The sequence below is a fragment of the Rhinolophus ferrumequinum genome, chromosome 21, assembly GCF_004115265.2.
Source record: "Rhinolophus ferrumequinum isolate MPI-CBG mRhiFer1 chromosome 21, mRhiFer1_v1.p, whole genome shotgun sequence".
In the NCBI taxonomy this organism is placed as follows: domain Eukaryota; kingdom Metazoa; phylum Chordata; class Mammalia; order Chiroptera; family Rhinolophidae; genus Rhinolophus; species Rhinolophus ferrumequinum.
In genome coordinates, this window is record NC_046304.1 from 36,819,709 (window position 1) to 36,835,774 (window position 16,066).

The 16,066-nt window shown below is 49.6% G+C and overlaps 1 long non-coding RNA gene across 1 annotated transcript; it reads left to right on the forward strand.

The window, feature by feature from the left end:
* Nucleotides 1-97: 97 nt before the first annotated feature.
* On the forward strand, nt 98-13,409 carry LOC117013826 (uncharacterized). Its single transcript, XR_004421380.1, has 3 exons — nt 98-254; nt 5,740-5,847; nt 12,679-13,409. It is a non-coding gene; the product is annotated as an uncharacterized LOC117013826 (long non-coding RNA).
* Nucleotides 13,410-16,066: the final 2,657 nt, after the last annotated feature.

Here is a 16,066-nt window from a genome sequence, read left to right on the forward strand (position 1 = left end):
CCGCCGAAACGAGGTAAACCAATCCCTGATTCGCTCTCACCGGTTCCGTCCTGAAGAACCAATCGTAGCTGGTCTTTTATGTTCTCCAAGGAACGCCTGTTCGAATGAACCAATTAGGCAAGGGAGACGGGACTAGAGGGTTTTCAAACGACACCACTTTGGGTCGTAGCGGAGGGATCGACAGGGAATCTGGCCAATGAGGAGGGCTCGTTTGTCTTCGCAGTGCAGAAAACTCGGTGGACCGCGCGGTGGAGGTAGGAGGGGGATTTCTGAGGTGCAGACTGGCATAAAAAGAGGAAAGAAAAGGTTTCATTCCCCAGGAACTGCTAATTTATTTCAGATCCCTGAAAGCTAAAAACGATCCTGTGTCCCAAGGTTTTTTAGCGAGAAGAACGAGAGTCCTAGCTCCATTTTCCTGAAGAAACAGTGCTGGCTGGCTTTGTGTACAGGAAGCCTGGCGGCGATTTGATTAAGCGAACACAGGTTCTGACGTCTGCCTCAATCTCCTCTCCCCTCCCCTCCAAGAATTTATTTTCAAAGAAACGAAAGTGCTACAGTTGTGGGTTTTCGTTTTCATATAATAGAAAAATGTAGAGAGGCCGCGCGAAATAGCCTTCGAGTCCCCCAGGAGAGGGGCTTTAGGCTGCCACTGGGGTAATTTATAGTTACCGCCTCAGGAGCTGAGGATGGCTTAGGGGCCCATTCTAGTACTGAGTTTTTTTGGGGTTCAGACTGCCAGTAGGATACCCTCGTGACTTTTGCTCCCTGTTAAGTTCCCTGAATTCTGCAGTCCAAAACAGCTGTTCAGGTTTGATGAGGAAATGCCAGATTGAAGTTTTTCTTGAGTGGCTTTCTTTTTTCCTCATCAATTCACAATGTTAAAATGACCAAAACAATGTTGTTGCCCTTACAAGATGCTAGAAAAATTAAGGAGTGCACAATTTGCATGGCTACTGATTCCATCTGACCCAGCTCCTTCCCTGAGTTTCAGTCCTGGCTGGACAATTTGACAGTTGTGTCATCTTGAGGGAGGCAGCTTCTCAGTCGCTTTCATTTCTTCTGCTGAAAAAGGGAAATAAAAATAATAGTATTACCTCAGCGTTGTGTGAAGATTACGCGAGATACATGTTTAGGATAGTAGGCTAACAGTATCTGAATCAGGAAGCAGGAATTTTCCTTAGGCTGGCATGACAATTTGTGGATTTAATTTTTTTTCTTCTAAAAGAACCAGAGGGCCAACCAATTGTTAAATCACCCAGGCATATTTGATGCCCAGCCTGTTGGCAGAGCTCTCCAGGGAGGGCCAATGCGGAGGGGGTGTGGTAGGACGTGAAGTCCGGGATGGAAGTAGCCCACTGGGCTAGAGTGATTGGGAAAGCCGAAGGAAGGCTGCTTCGGCATGGCGCTGGTCCCTTCCTCTGGTCTCCTGGCCTCCCGTAGTTCCCAAGTGTTCTCAGCTTCACTCTGCTCACTATATGTGTTGATCAGAAAGGCAACGTCCATGCACAGGACCACCAGGGTCTCAGAGCAGTTGTGGGGAAGCCCATCCTGTAGCTTCTGCCCACCCAGAGGTTGAACAGGTCTTCTCATGTCACTGCCTACAGCTTCCCCAGGACAGAGGAGGACCCTGACAGAGACCAGCCATGCTGCCTTCTACCTCCTGGAACACAGAGCTCCAAAGTGGTAGGGGTGGGTGGCCATGCTTCCCCTAGGATAGCAGTCCAGCCTCTGTCCCTCTTGCCTCCACCCTGTTGCTCATCCTAGCCTGCAGTACCCAGGAATTTAATAAGCAGCTCTAGCCCTATTTTCTGGGACCCACCTTTAAATCTGCCCTGCAGTTTAGCCTGATCCTGTTCCAAAAACCTGGAAGCAGAACTGTGGAGTCTAAAGGACTTTGGAGTCACACATGCATGAGTCAGAAATCGCTCTGAGCCTCAGTTTCCCCATATCATTATCCTTTATCAAAAGTACAAAGGGCTAAATGACATATGGAAGCACCTCGGACAATCCTTCTCCAGCCCTCTAGCACAGAAATTTCTTCTCTTGATCATGAAAGAACCCCCACTTCTCTTCTGGACATAAGCTATTTCTGTCAGCCTGCCTCCTTCCTAGAGCCTCTCACAGGGGCCCTGCAAGACTTGTGGGGGTCCACTGAAAAGTCCAGGACAGGTGGGCCTGGGATGTATTGTCCATAAAGAGGGAATTCCAGGTGTCTGCAATTGTGCAAAGATACATGTACAAGATTATTTATTGCAATATTGTTTTTATTAGAAAAGAACTGGCAGCTATCTAATGGAAGTTGATCTAGGTGTACTGATATGGAAATATCACTAAGACATATTAAGTTTTTAAAAAGTGAAGGAAAGAATTAGAACATAATCCCATTTAGGTAAATGTTTATGTGTGCGTTGAAAACATCTGGAAGGAATCGTAAATAACTGGAGGGGGAGGAACACTTTTCATATTTTCCTTTCTATCCTATTTGATCATTTAAAAATTGTAGACATGTCTTATTTTTATAATGTAAAAAGTTAGCTTAAACAAAATTTAAAAGATTTTCTTCTGTAATTGTGGGCCCTGATAATTCTCGGTGTTCATGACCCTTTGCCAACATGTGACTTTCTAAGTGTTTGTTTTCATATACTCCCTATACCCTTTTCACCCCCGACCCTTTTCCTCACCTCACTGAAGGCCTATCTGTCTATACAAGTTTGTGTGAGAATGTGAATTTTGTAGATAGAGATAGAGTCTCAACATACTGGGGGAACTCGCAGTTTAAGTAAACCCAGTGGTGAGGACTCAGTAGGAAATCTCAACCTTTGCGCCAAATTGAGGGACAGAGTATTGTGGTGGGAAGTCCTCGCCCAGTTCTGCTGTCACTAGTCTCATGACCTTGGGTAAATCTCCTCCTGTCTCTAGGTCTCAGTTTCCCCACCTGTACACTGAAGTCTAGGTAGCCCAGCTAGAGGAGTGGGTTGCAAAACGCCTTCCACAGAGTCTAGAGAGGGGGTGGGATGGGCCCAGATTCTCCAACCCAGAGCAGCTCCACTTTCATCTTTTTACGTGTAAGAATTCTGTTCTGTGTAAAAATGGCAATCCATTACTTATATTTAGAAAAACCCCTGTGAATTGAGTTGGTTGAAATCAGGGTATGCCGTTATCTTGGCTTCCCCTTCCCTGCCAGTGCCCAGCCCAGAGCTGCATAGGAACGAGCTCAAGCCCACTGGGGCTGGGGCATGGTGTCAGGGAGGTGAAGCATGGTCTCTGATTCTTTCCACTCCCTATGTGACACCCCTACCCCTTGCCTCCTGGCCTAGTAGCATGGCTGATGTAACCTTAAATCTCTGCCAGGGTCCCAAGACCTCCTGGTTACCTATCTCTAGCACCTGTGGCTACTAATGGCAGCAGGTGGAACTGGCATTTGGACTTGGCATCTTTGCCTCCTGGAGGCTTGGTCAGCAAAACCTGGACAAACACAGCCATGAACCCCTCCCTTCTCCCTCACCCCCAGATTCTCCAGCTCCTCACATCCTTCCTCTATAACCCACAGAGTGGAAGTGGTCAAGGGAGTGGGATAGGGAGGACTTCCTCTCTGACAACAGAGGCCAGGGCTGGGCCTCTGCTCTCTTGGCTTCTCACACGAGAAGGGGAGGCAGAGCTGGACTGGATTGTGTGTCTTGATGGGCAGGCTACCTGAATACTCATTCCTGGTACGTTTTACGGCACTCTGGAACAGAGAAGGTCATCACTGAAGAACTCTGGGTTAGAATTCTCCACGTAGGAAGAGGAATAAAAAAGGACATCTCGGGGGTGTCTTCTGTCTGATACTAATCTGATAGTTGTCCCCCCTGCTGGTACTTCCAGGGCCCCCTCACAGTTGATGTCAGAGACCAGGAAGATTGGTAAGTGGTGGAGTGGAGTTAGGAGCAAGTTATTCACCAAAAGGAAATAAAAAGCTATGCCCTTCTGTTTGTAATTAAAGACAAAGATGGTATTCCTGAAAGGCCTGCAGCTAAGTGCTGCCTACATGTTTCTCTTTCCTCCCTGTTGATCATGAAAGAAAAGAAGCTACATGAGCAGAAAAGTGGGAATTTACAGAGAACAGAGAAGACTGTCATTTGGAGCAGGTAGTTCGTCCTGTTCTCACGAGATGAGCTAGAACCTGCTAGAGGAGAAAGCCTGCCTGGGCTTTTGAAATCAAGTTGTCTTGAAGCACTCTGAATGTCTAAGAAAGAAGTTTTGACCTGGCAAATAAACATTTAGGGCAAGTGTAAGGAAGTATTCTATCTGAGGTTGGGAAAAAAAACCAGGATAAGATTGGTCTTTGATAGGTAAGAAAGACTGATTTTTTTCTTCTTTTTTTATTAGTTTCAGGTATACAAAACAACATAGTGATTATATTTTTATATACTTCACAGAGTGATAACCCCAATAAGTCTATTACCCATCTGACAGGAGTGATTTTTCAAAAAGCACAATCAGGCGAGAAAATGTAATGTCGTCCCTGTCTGGAATAGCCTTTGCTTGGAAATGACCTTTGCAGTGGGTAATGTTCTGGCTCAACTTGCTATGCTATGGTGTGCAGTTGTTTGGTCAAACACTAGTCTACGTGTTGCTGTGAAGGTATTTTGTAGATGTAATTAGCATCTACTCTCAGTTGACTGTAAGTAAAAGGATTACCCTCTATGAGGCTGGTGGGCCTCGTCCAATCAGTTGAAGGACTTAAGAGCAAATAACCTGAGGTTTCCCAGAAAAGAAAGAATTCTGCCGCAGGACAGTAATACAGAAATCCTGTAAGAGTCTCCAGCCTACTGGTCTGCCCTAGATTACAGACTTGCCAGCCCCCACAGCTGGAGTGCCAGTTATGTACTGGACACGATAATAAACACTTTATATAATTTCCCCCCTAATCTTTATAACAACCCTTTAAACTGAGAAAACTGAGACTTGGAGGGGTTAAGGTAATTTCTTCAAGACTGCAAATTTCTACTTAGCTTTTAAGACTCCGAGTCAATGTCACCTCCCTTTGAAGTTCTCCCTAACCACTGCGGACTCCTGTTTTCTTGGCATTCAATGCATTTCTCTCTATTACATAGCACCGATCACAGTGTGTTTACCTGCAGGTCTCCCTCTGCAGACCACAAGGTCTTCTGAAGGCAGGGATTTGCGGGCTCCTTCGAACCCTCAGCACTTAGTACAATCCCACTCCCCAGGAGGCCCTCGGTGAGTGGTACTGTCAGTACTACCATTGTCCACCTGGGGGCAGCATACCCAGAAGCAGACCCCGTTGTGCAGGAGCGCGTGGACTCCAGGGATACCCGGCCAAGTCAAATCCTTAAGTGAAGGGAAAGGTCCACAGGTGCCTCTGCTTGCGTCGTCCTGGAAGCTGGGACCCACTGTACCCACAGTTTGCTCCATCTTCTGGCGATTCAGTGGAAGGCTCAGTACCCACTGCTGACATTGGCAGGATGTCCTTGGGAACACTGGGGCTGTCCCTGAGCCTCTACACCTTAAACTCAAAGAGAGTTTCGGGAGCCCCGGGAATGAAAACCCAGAAGGGGCAGAGCGGTCAGCTGCAAGAGTCCCAGGAGACTTTTCCTGAGTAGGGCTGCATCCCTAGTGATGCAGGACAATTGTCCACAACGGCAAATGAATCTTGCTTCTAACTGGGAAGTGGGTAAGAGTCAGCAGCTCAAGGAATCTCATTCACAATCCCCCTTTCTCCTACCTTTTTCTCAGATATTCTGGCCTTCCCAGATCACTTCTAAGGATGGTGGGGGTGCAGTGACGTCAGGTGCTCCTACATCCACGTGCCTCACCTGAGAGCAGCAGAAGGGTGGGAACCAGGTAAAGTCTGTTCTCTGGAAGCAGAGACAGGGCAGTCACAGGACGTCTCTGTAGACACCCTCCTACTTATCTTACTTGGAGCTATCTGGAGGAAGAAGGTGCGTGCTAGGGGTGGGGTGCTGGTACTGGAGGGGGCCAGGAGGAGGGAGGAGAGCATCCACTCACCACGGCGCTTTAGAGAGGTGGAGCAGATGAAGGCATGAGGGAAATGCAGAGGATTGCCGATGACTTAAATTTTGAACAAACAGATGAGAGAAGAGAGGGTGAGGGAGGCATCTGGAATGATTTATCCAGAGAAAAGGTATTTTCACAGGCTTCACTGACATGCGAGGTGACATATCCAAGATCTCACAATTCCCCATCTATTGATGTTCTACTACACACACTACCTTCTAAAAGCCAAGGGAATTAATCTTTAATGGTGGAAGGTGAGATTTGAGAGGACTATTTGAGGATGTTGCTTCAGGGAGGAAGAGGAAGTAGAAGAGAAAGGGGAGAGAGCGGTGAAGGAGGAGCACCCTGGCCTGTTCTCTCAGGGAGAGCTCCCTGAGCATAGATCACCTTTCCAGATGGACCCGGGGTCCCGGGAGGCCCCTCCAAGCCTGTAGGACAAACCAGGGACACCCATGGGGCCTCTCCCTTTTGACTCTGTACTGGGAAGGGGAGTAGGACCCAGGATGACGCAGGTCCCCAGCCCGGGGGCATGGGGGGGGGAAGACCCCCAGGAGAGAGAGACACCAGGGGAGGTGGGGTCTCAGTGAACCAGCAGGTGTTACTGAGCATCTATATGTGCCAGTCTAAGACCACATAGGAAGTGTGGGACAGTGTCTTACCTGTGAGCAGCACTTGTTGTAGCAAAGGGTGTAGGGAACAATGGGGGGGGCGTCAATAAGGAAGGGGGGAGAGAATGAAGAAATAAACAGGAGAGCAGGAAAGAAAGGCACAGTAACTCACATTCTAGTTGTGGAAATAGGACGAGAGAAAGGATGGCGAAAAGGCTCGGAGATAAGTGAGTAGTCCCCAAAAAGAAGTGAAAAATGGTGTTGAGGGAAGTTTCGGGAGGGCTTGGGATAGAGGAGGTGGGGGGCCAGGGTGGGTGCCCTTTTCTCACGTGTGGACCTGGCTGGCTTGGCAGGCCTGGAGGAAACTCTAACCCTGCCTCTTGCAGGAGAAGGCAATGGGGCCAAGTCAGGGGCCCTGCAGGGAGTAGAATGTGTGTACGGGAAAGTGCCTGGGGCGCTGAGATCACGTACAGAAAGCTAAGATGGCCCTGGGCATGGCGTCATTAACTGGCCCTGGGCATGTAGAGTCATTAACTGATTACTGGGTTCCAGGCCCTATTAGAGTACCTGGGTATAAATACAGAAATTGCCTCAGGAGGAATCTGGTTTCTTAGTTTGAGACTCCTCCTGTCACCACCTTTACCCCAGATCCCCGGTTCAGAAGACCCTCAACCACCCTTCTACCCAAAGAATGCTGTCACATGTCATCTCCCCCCGCCATTCGTGCATTCATCCACCCAACATTTGCTCATCCCCCACCTCCCACCAACCACACACCCTCCACCCCTCACCTCTGGTCTGACTGCTCCTTTCAAAGGTGGGGCTGGTCTGGGGCTACAGGCTGTACTGAGAGGCCAGGGGCTCCTGGGCGCCCCATAAGCCAGGGGCCCAGTCCTGGGGTACTCCTCTAGTTCTCCCTGTTGGAGCAGGCAGGCCTGTAGGAGAGATGCAGGCGGGGAGGGGAGTGCTTTCAGTCTCACTCCGACTCCTCAGCCTTCTGTTCCCTCACCCCACTCCCACTGCCATCCCGGAGCGTCCCAAAGTCCCTGAAATTTACCTGACATTCAGGGGGCTCAGAAGGGCAGGCACATCCAGAAGGTGGGTTGGGAGTAGGGTTGGATCACCATGGAAGAGAGATTAGATCTAGGCTGGGTCTTCGATCACTAGATCCAACCTCCTCATTGTCCAGGTGGGGAGACTGAGGCACAGAGAGACATGTAACTGCAGGTGACTGCAATGCGACAGGAAGGTGGCTTGGGGGATAGAGGGCAGAGTGAGAAAGCCACTTATGTCTTCTGATGTGGTGGGGAATGGGGTCACCTGGACCTGTCGCTTTCTTCCCAGCTCTGAAATTGGCAGAAATCCCAGATAAGGTCCTTGGGAGGTATGATATTGTGATTTATAATAAGAAACACATTTAGCCTTCCTCCACATTCCTGGCACAGAGCTCCTACAGCCCTTGGAATTTCCTAAGTGGAGAAAGCAATAAAGGTATCTTTTGTTATGCTAATAGAGACTTTTGGAAAGCCCTTAGGTAACTTAAGGATAAGGGCTGGTTGCCAGGGGAACCAATCAAGTGATTAAAGGGTTGAAACTTTTGCTCTTACTCGCTGACCTCCCTCCCGACCTCCTGGTAGGGGATAGAGGCGACAGACTAATGCCCCCAAACCCCAGGAGGACAGGTTCAGAGCACTTCTGGGTTGGTGAACACGTGGAGGAGCTGGGAGACTGGTGCCCTGGGGGAGGGCATGGAAGCTCTGCCCCCTTTCCCCACACCTTGCCCTATGCCATTCCTCATCTGGCTGTTTTGGGGTTATATCCTTTTATAATAAACCTGTAATCTAGTAAGGAAAATGTTCTGTGAGCCACTCCAGCAAATTAATCGAACCTAAGGAGGGTGTCGCACCTAAGGGGAACCTCTGATTTATAGCAGGTCAGTCAGAAGCCCAGGTGACAACCTGGACTTGCGATTGGTATCTGAAGTGGGGTTGGGGGGCAGTTTTGTAGGACTGAGCCCTTAACCTGTGCGATCTGATGCTAACTCCAGGGAAATAATGTCACAGTTGAGTTAAACCGTAGGACACCCAGCAGGTGTTGGAAAACCCACACATCAGAATTGGTGTCAGAATAGCAGGAAGCTTTAGGGTGGGGCCCAGAAAGAGAGTAGTAGGATGGAGTGGGGTGCTGTGTGCCTCTACACATATCCATCCGTTTCCATGGCGAGCTCATCTCTCAGGTTCTAGATCCTTCCTTCCCTCACTCTATATGTGCTTGTTTGCTGGTGGGGAGAGTCTGAGTAGAGGCTGAATGTCAGTGTGATCAGACAGATAGGGAAGAGCTCGTATTCCTTAAAGACAGTCCCCGTGGGAATAGCTTGGCAGCTACTGCCTCATTCCTTCCTCTAAAGAATGAATGAATGACTGAATGAATGAATAGGGGGAATCTGGATCTTTGGTTTCATATCTGTCTTGAAATCTCTCTCATCTCTCCAAGTTCTTCATTTCATCACCTCTATCCATCTTCTCTGCCTTCCCATCTCTCTGTCCTATTCCATTTCCAGTCTCTCCTCTCTCGAACTTTCCCTTGGTAGTACCCTCTGCCGTTCTCTCTAGCCTTCCATCTCAAAGCATCATAGAATCTTATAATTAAAAAAGTCATAATGATGCCACTAATTTGTAACCTGCTTTCTGGACTGTGTCTTTTCACTTATATGGCCTCATTTGATCCTCCTTAATAGCCCTGTAGAGTGAAGTAGGGACTGGCAGCTCCATTTTTCAGATGAGGAAACTGAGGTCCATCATGGTGCAGACCCAACCCACAGTATATAGCTAATCGGGGCAGAGCTGGGATTTGAGGCCATGGTTCCGACTGCAAGAGCTCGCCACCCCACAGCCTGTGCACCCCAACCTGAGGGCAGAGCTCTCCATTGCGGGCTGTCTGGCGTTCCCTGGCTCGGGGCCGGCTTCTGCTGCGCTTTAGATTATCAAGGCTGGGTGGGGATGTGGAACAGACGGCACAGATCTGCAGGATTACTGGCTCCAAGCAAACATCAAGCCTCTGGAAAAGTTGAGGGCTGAGGGGGTGACGATGGGAGGAGTCCAGGCTTCAGGAGGCTATGGATTGGGGGCTCCAGGTAGGATGGGCCTGATTTCTGGGCCCACTCAGCCCTGTCTCTGTGCCCTTAAAATCCCCCGAGCCCTCACTGGCCCCTACCTCTCAGGGCAAGGACAATCACGGTGGCACCCCAGGAGGCCCCTGGCGTGGAAAGCCTCTCTCTGAGCCCCTCTCTTCCCACAGATGGAGCCCCATCTGGCTCTGGGCTGCACCCCCAGCCCTGACCGAGGGCACCAGAACTGTCAGGTTGGTGCGAGAGCTGGGCGGGCAGGGAAGGCACAGCAGCCTCTGGGCACACAGAACCCTGACAAGGGCAGCCTGGCAGGAAGAAGAGGAGCTCTCTGGGTTTGAGCAAAACTCTCCAAGGCTGTGCCGCCTCTGGGGTGCAGTGGGGGGGGGGGGTGCCCGTGGCTCTGTATCATCCCACAAATGGGTTTAAATCACATTTAGTTGCTTGTGACCTGAAGCCAGTCTTTTTACTACCTGGAGCCCCATCTAAAAAATGGGTTTATAGGGTTTCCATGGTGATCAGCACCCGTAATGGCTAACACATATTGAGACTTGCTCCACGCCAGGACTGTGCTGAGAGCTCCACACATGTCGTCTCTGCAGTTCCTTGCTCAGTCCTATCAGGCTGGGCTGGCATCCTCCCTCTTTTACAACCAAGGGCATTTAAGGATAAGAGGGAGGATGTCACTTGGCCACAGTCACAGAGTGTAAATGGCAAATCCAGAGTTCAGTGCAGGCGCTTTGGCTCCAGGCTCTTCGTTTCACTTGGCTGGTCGTGGCTAATAACTAACACTCATTGGGCACTTAATATGAAGCAGGCACCACGGTAAGCATTTTACTCAGATTCATTCATTTCATCATTACAGCCACCCTATATAATCATCACTTAAATGAAAGATGGCACGGGGAGGTGTGCTAATTTGTCCTAAATCTCCTGCCAGGAATCCAGTCCAGCCAGGCTGACTTGAGAGCCAGCACTCTTAAAAAAACAAAAAAACAGAAAACAAACAGAAAGCTTTTTCTTAAAAATATTCAAGTGTACCATCCATACAGAAAAGTACAGAAATAAGAAATATTTAGCTTGATGAATTTTCACATAGTGAATACACTATGCAACTGAATAATAAACATTACCTGTTCCCCGTAAGACCCCTTCTAGTAACTACTCCCATGCTTCTCCCCAAAAGTACCCTCTATCTTGATTTCTAAAACCATAGATTAGTTTTGCCTGTTTTTGAATGTTATATAAATGGAGTCATATGTGATTCTGTTCAATATGTGATTCATCTATGTTGCTGGACGTAGCAATAGTTGATTCAATTACAGATGTATCTATTCTATGTGTATATGGGTCCCAGTATTTGGCTGAATAATGCTGCTACGAACACTCTCATATATGTGTTTTGAAACACACACACACACACACACACATTTCTATTGGATGTATATTTGGGGGTGGAATTGCTGCTTGCTTCGAAGAGGTTGTACAAATTTGCTTCCTGTGTGAGAATTCCCACACTCCACATCCTGGTATTGTCAGTATTTTAAATTGTCAGCAGTCTGGTGACTAGGTAGTGGTATCCCATTATGTTTTCCCATATGTATTTATTAAGTGAGGCATAACCAGAAGCAAGCACTCTTAACATCCACTCTGTACAGCTTCTCATAACCATCCTTTGAGGAAGGTGTGGTTATCATCCCCATTTTGTGGATGAGGAAATGGAGGCCATCGTTACTCCCTTTCCCCTTCCTCTCACCTCACCTTTCCTGGGGACCCCTCCCCATTCTTCCCAGTGGGGCTGGAATGTCTGGTTACTACCAAGCTTGGGAGGCGCCTTCCGGCCAGAATGTTCTCCTGGGTAGGGAGAAGAGGAAGGCTGGGGTGCAGTGGGTGGGGGTGGGGAGGAGAGAATGGATAAGGCAGAAAGGCTGGTGTGAGGGCCCAGAGATGCTAGCTCTGGGCACGAAGGGTGGGGCCAGAAGAGAGGTCTGGGACTAAGCAGAAGGCACGACTGCTTGTGAACTCCTAATGCTGGTGCGGAGGGAGGACGTGTATAGCTGGGGAATGAGGGCCCCTGTGAGTGTGGGTCTTGGGGAGCTCTCTGCTCAGACCCTCTCTCTGGGGTTTTCCTGAGACTGAAGACTCCTCTGTGGGGTCTCGAATCCTAGAGCCCTTTTGAGGGGTCTCTCTGGGTTCAGACATCTCATGGTAGGATCTCTGACATTTTCTAAGGGGTGGATAGCACCACTCTGTTCTCTGGGGCAGGGGAGTAGGAGGGAGGTCCCAGAGGCACTCCAGGGAGCGTGGGGGTAGGACATGGGGTCTGCTCTGATTGTGGGCTTCTGATCTATCAGATCAAGAGGCACCTGGCAAGCAGGAACCTTGCTCTTTGACTGAACAGGTGTCAGGGAAGGCAGGGCAAATGATTTTCCCACTGTAACGTCAGTCTCTCTTTGCCCAGTCACCTCTGTATTTCTACTTTTGCAAGTGTCCTCTACGTAGATTCTCCCACCTTCCTTGAATCCTCAGACCAGGGCTCGCTGGTGATGCCCTGGCAGCACAGGCAGCATGGAACAGGGGCTAAGTCCACAGTAGGCAGTAACTATATTTGCCTTAAGTCTTGGCTCAACTACTTACTAGCTGTGCTACCTTGAGTGAGCCTTGTCACCTCTCTGGGTGGTGGGAGAGCTCTCACAGGACCAACATCGTTCACTTGGCTTGTCTCCTGTGCAGGCTTTGGGCAATGAGAAAGAGATTCCGTCAGTGCCAGTCAGCTTGGAAACAGTGCCCACTCTGGAGGATCTGGAGCCATGCCAGCATTGGGTCTAGGACCATGCAAAAGGGCTCCAGAGGTTCTAGATTCCTAAACTGCCTGAGCTGAAAGGGGCTTCACAATTCAATGAGTTCCCCTTCCCCATTTTACAGATGGTTAAACTGAAGCTGAGGAAAGGGAAGTGGCCACAAAGCTGGCAAGGAGCACAGCTGGCTGCACTGGAGATATAAAACTGGATCCTGGCCAGCCCGACTGCAGATGGACTCTCCTCTCTCCACCCCTTTCCCCTGCCTGGGTGTTCACTTCTGGAGCCGTACATCCTAAGGGAAGGACTCAGGCTCTCTGAGTCCTTCTGGACCAGCCTCTCTCTGCATTGTGGGGTCTCTAGGGAGATCCTCACTCTCTTGATCTAGTCTCTCCAAGTGTGGGGCCCTGCTGGGCAAGGAGGCAGCCATACCGATGGGCCATTGCTCAGCCCAACACCTGGGATGATTGTGGAGGATGCTGTACCTGGGGCCTGGACGTCAGCTGACATAGTGGGAGCTGAGCTCCCTACTCAGTGTGGGTGGTCAGGGAGGCCAGGGCGCGGCTGGGCAGCCCAAGTTATGGGGAGGCCTGGGCCAATGTCGTCTCTGCTCTGCTCCCTGCACCCGGCTTGTGCTGTGCAGCATAGTCTTTTGTCCTTGACACTTGTTTAGAATGCTCATGACAGCTGTTTTGGAAGGCAGTAAAACAGAGGGGTTAATCATACAGACTCTGGAGCCAGAGGCTGGGTTCACATCCCTGTTCTTCCACTTACTTGCTGTGTGACCTTGAATAAGTTACATACCTCTCTGGGTTACATACCTCAGTTTCCCTGTCTTAAAAAGGGGATATTGGGGTTGGGGAGATGAGAAAGGTGAAAGGATTAGGAAGTACAAACTGATAGTCACAAAATAGTCACAGGGATGTGAAGTACAGTATGGGAAATATAATCAATAATGTAAAAATTATTGATTTTTACATTAATATGTATGTATGGTGTCAGATAAGCACTAGACTTATGAGGGGTTCACTTCATAAATTATATAAATGCCTAACCACTGAGCTGTACACTTGAAACTAATATCAAATAATATTGAATGTCAACTTACAAAATATATATAGTCACAGGATGTCAAGTTCAGCATAGGGATTAGAGTCAGTGGTATTAAAATAGCTCTGTACGGTGTCAGATGGGTAGGAGACTTGTTGGGGTTATCACTTTGTGAGGGGTGAAATGTCTAATCAGTATATTGTTTTGTACACCTGACACTAATAATAATCTCATAATGATAGCACCTACGTCATAGGGTGAAGTGCATACGAGTGAAGCACTTAGAACCATGTCCAGCACATACAACGTGAACCCAGGCCCTCTGACTCCAAATCCCATGCCCTTTGTAGACAGCCTCTCCCAGTCCTAAACTAAACCCCGTCCTCCAGGAGCTGCCCGCCCAGTGCGCGAGACGCAGGTGCTGCTATCAGCGGATCTCCAGCCTTATGGAGTATTTAGGAGGAAGTAGGAGGAAACTAGAGGATTAGGAGGAAACAAACACACGCACTTTGCACAGTCTACTCTCCCTCTGTCCCCTCCCACCCTTCTCTCTTTCTGACCACAAAGTCCCATTGTCCAGGTAAGGACTGTGAAGCTCGGAGAGAGTAAGAAACTTGGTTCGGGTTCCCCAGTGAGTCCAGTGGCAAAGCGGGGATTAGAATCCAGGTCAGCCTGATGCTAACTAACATGGGAGACCATGTAACACGGGCTCAGGTTCACCTCCTCCAGGAAGTCTTTCCGTGCGGTGGATGTAGAACTGACTGCTTGTGCCTCTGGGTCCCCACTGTGCCCCATGTAAACACCCCCAGGGCATACTTCTTAGACTTACTTTCTCACTAGGCAGTGAGCTCCTTGAGAGCAGAGAGTGGTCTTGGCCATCTCTGTATCCTCTGTGTGTAGCACAAAGCCTGCGCACATAGCTGTTCAGTAAATGTGTGTTGCATGAATGGTGAGGAGGCACTTGGAAGGCGGCCTCATGTCCATCGTCCGCCTCCTTGGAATCATCCCAGACAGTGACGGAGAGGAGTGGGGACACCAGAGAATGGATTGGGGCAGTGCTGGGGTACAGGTGTGAGCATCTGACTCACCTGGAAACCTTTCCACTTCCACTCATGCATTATCGCAAGGCTCTTCTCTTGGCTTCAGTCCAGCCTCCTGCACTCCTTCCTCCACGTCCTTTATCCCTCCCAGGTTTGCTGTCTAGGAGACAAATCTGGCATAGGGATCAGAACCATCTTTCCTGGTCCCATTTTATTCTCACAAGAGCTTAAGAGGTAGGATAGATGGAGAAGGCCTACCTCCATTTTACAGTTAGGGACATTCAAGCACCAAGGGGTGGTGTCCAAGTTCACACAGTAAGTTGGTGGCAGAACTGGGTCCAGTATGATGAAGGAGGGAGAGAGGGCTTGGGGCAGTTTTCTGAATCAAGGACAGGCTGGATTTCCCCCAGGGACTTGAGAAACCTGGCTCTGTTTGCCCTTCTCTAAGGTACATGGGGCAGAAGAGACCCTGGTTCATCTGTGAGATAATCTTGTCTCTGGCCATGACTCTCCAGCCCTTCTGCAGTCTTGATGGTTGCCAGTAGGTGCCCTCAGCTTGCAACTTTTGGTTCTGTCCCTACAGGTCCAGCTTCCAGCTCCTCTCTTCCTCCTATTACCGGGATAGCCTGCACTTGCCAAAAGGGGGAGATGGCCTAATCCCTGTGAGACTGGAAGACCCCTGCCCTGGGAGAGATAGCAGAGAGAGGGTCTCTGATCTGTGCTTCCGCTTGGCTGCCCTGCAGCTTTCTAGGCCAAGCCCCAAAAATTGCACAGTGGGTCACCGATTATGCCTGGACAGGTGTCCTTACCCTGACACCAGTTGCAGAAGAGCAGAAGCCTTTGTTGGGGAGGATGGGTATTAGGAGGACCTGAGAGAGAACCTAGGAAATGGGTCCCTGCTCCAGATGTTATCCTCCCAATCAGCGGGATTGAGACAAGGCTGGCGGTACAGGCACCAACAGGATCTCACAGAGGGCCAAGTCAACCCCAAAGTGCAACACTGGGTAAATTAGAAAAAGGCACCCCTTCCTCAAAACGCTTGATTGCCATCTGCTGGAAAACTGTCACAACGGCTATCCAAATCTACAATGATTACAAAAGAAATGGCGCCCCCTGGAGTTGTGCAATGCACAATTTGCACACTGAGAGTGGTAAGCTCCCCAGCCAATATCCCCCTGGGAGGGGGTCTGGGCAGCAAAAGCAAACATCCAGGAAGGAGGAAGAGGCTGGGAATTCGGTGATTCCATCTGGAAGGCAGGGGGGGCTGGGGGAGGTTGGAAGGGGAAGTGTGAAGAGAACCTACTTATGTCTTAGTAGGTTCTCTTCACACTTCTGAGACCCTCGTTGGGTGCCTGTACCCCTTCCACCACCTCACCCGACTTGGTCTCCAGTGGTCAAGACCGGAAGCACGGGGGGGGGAGCGGA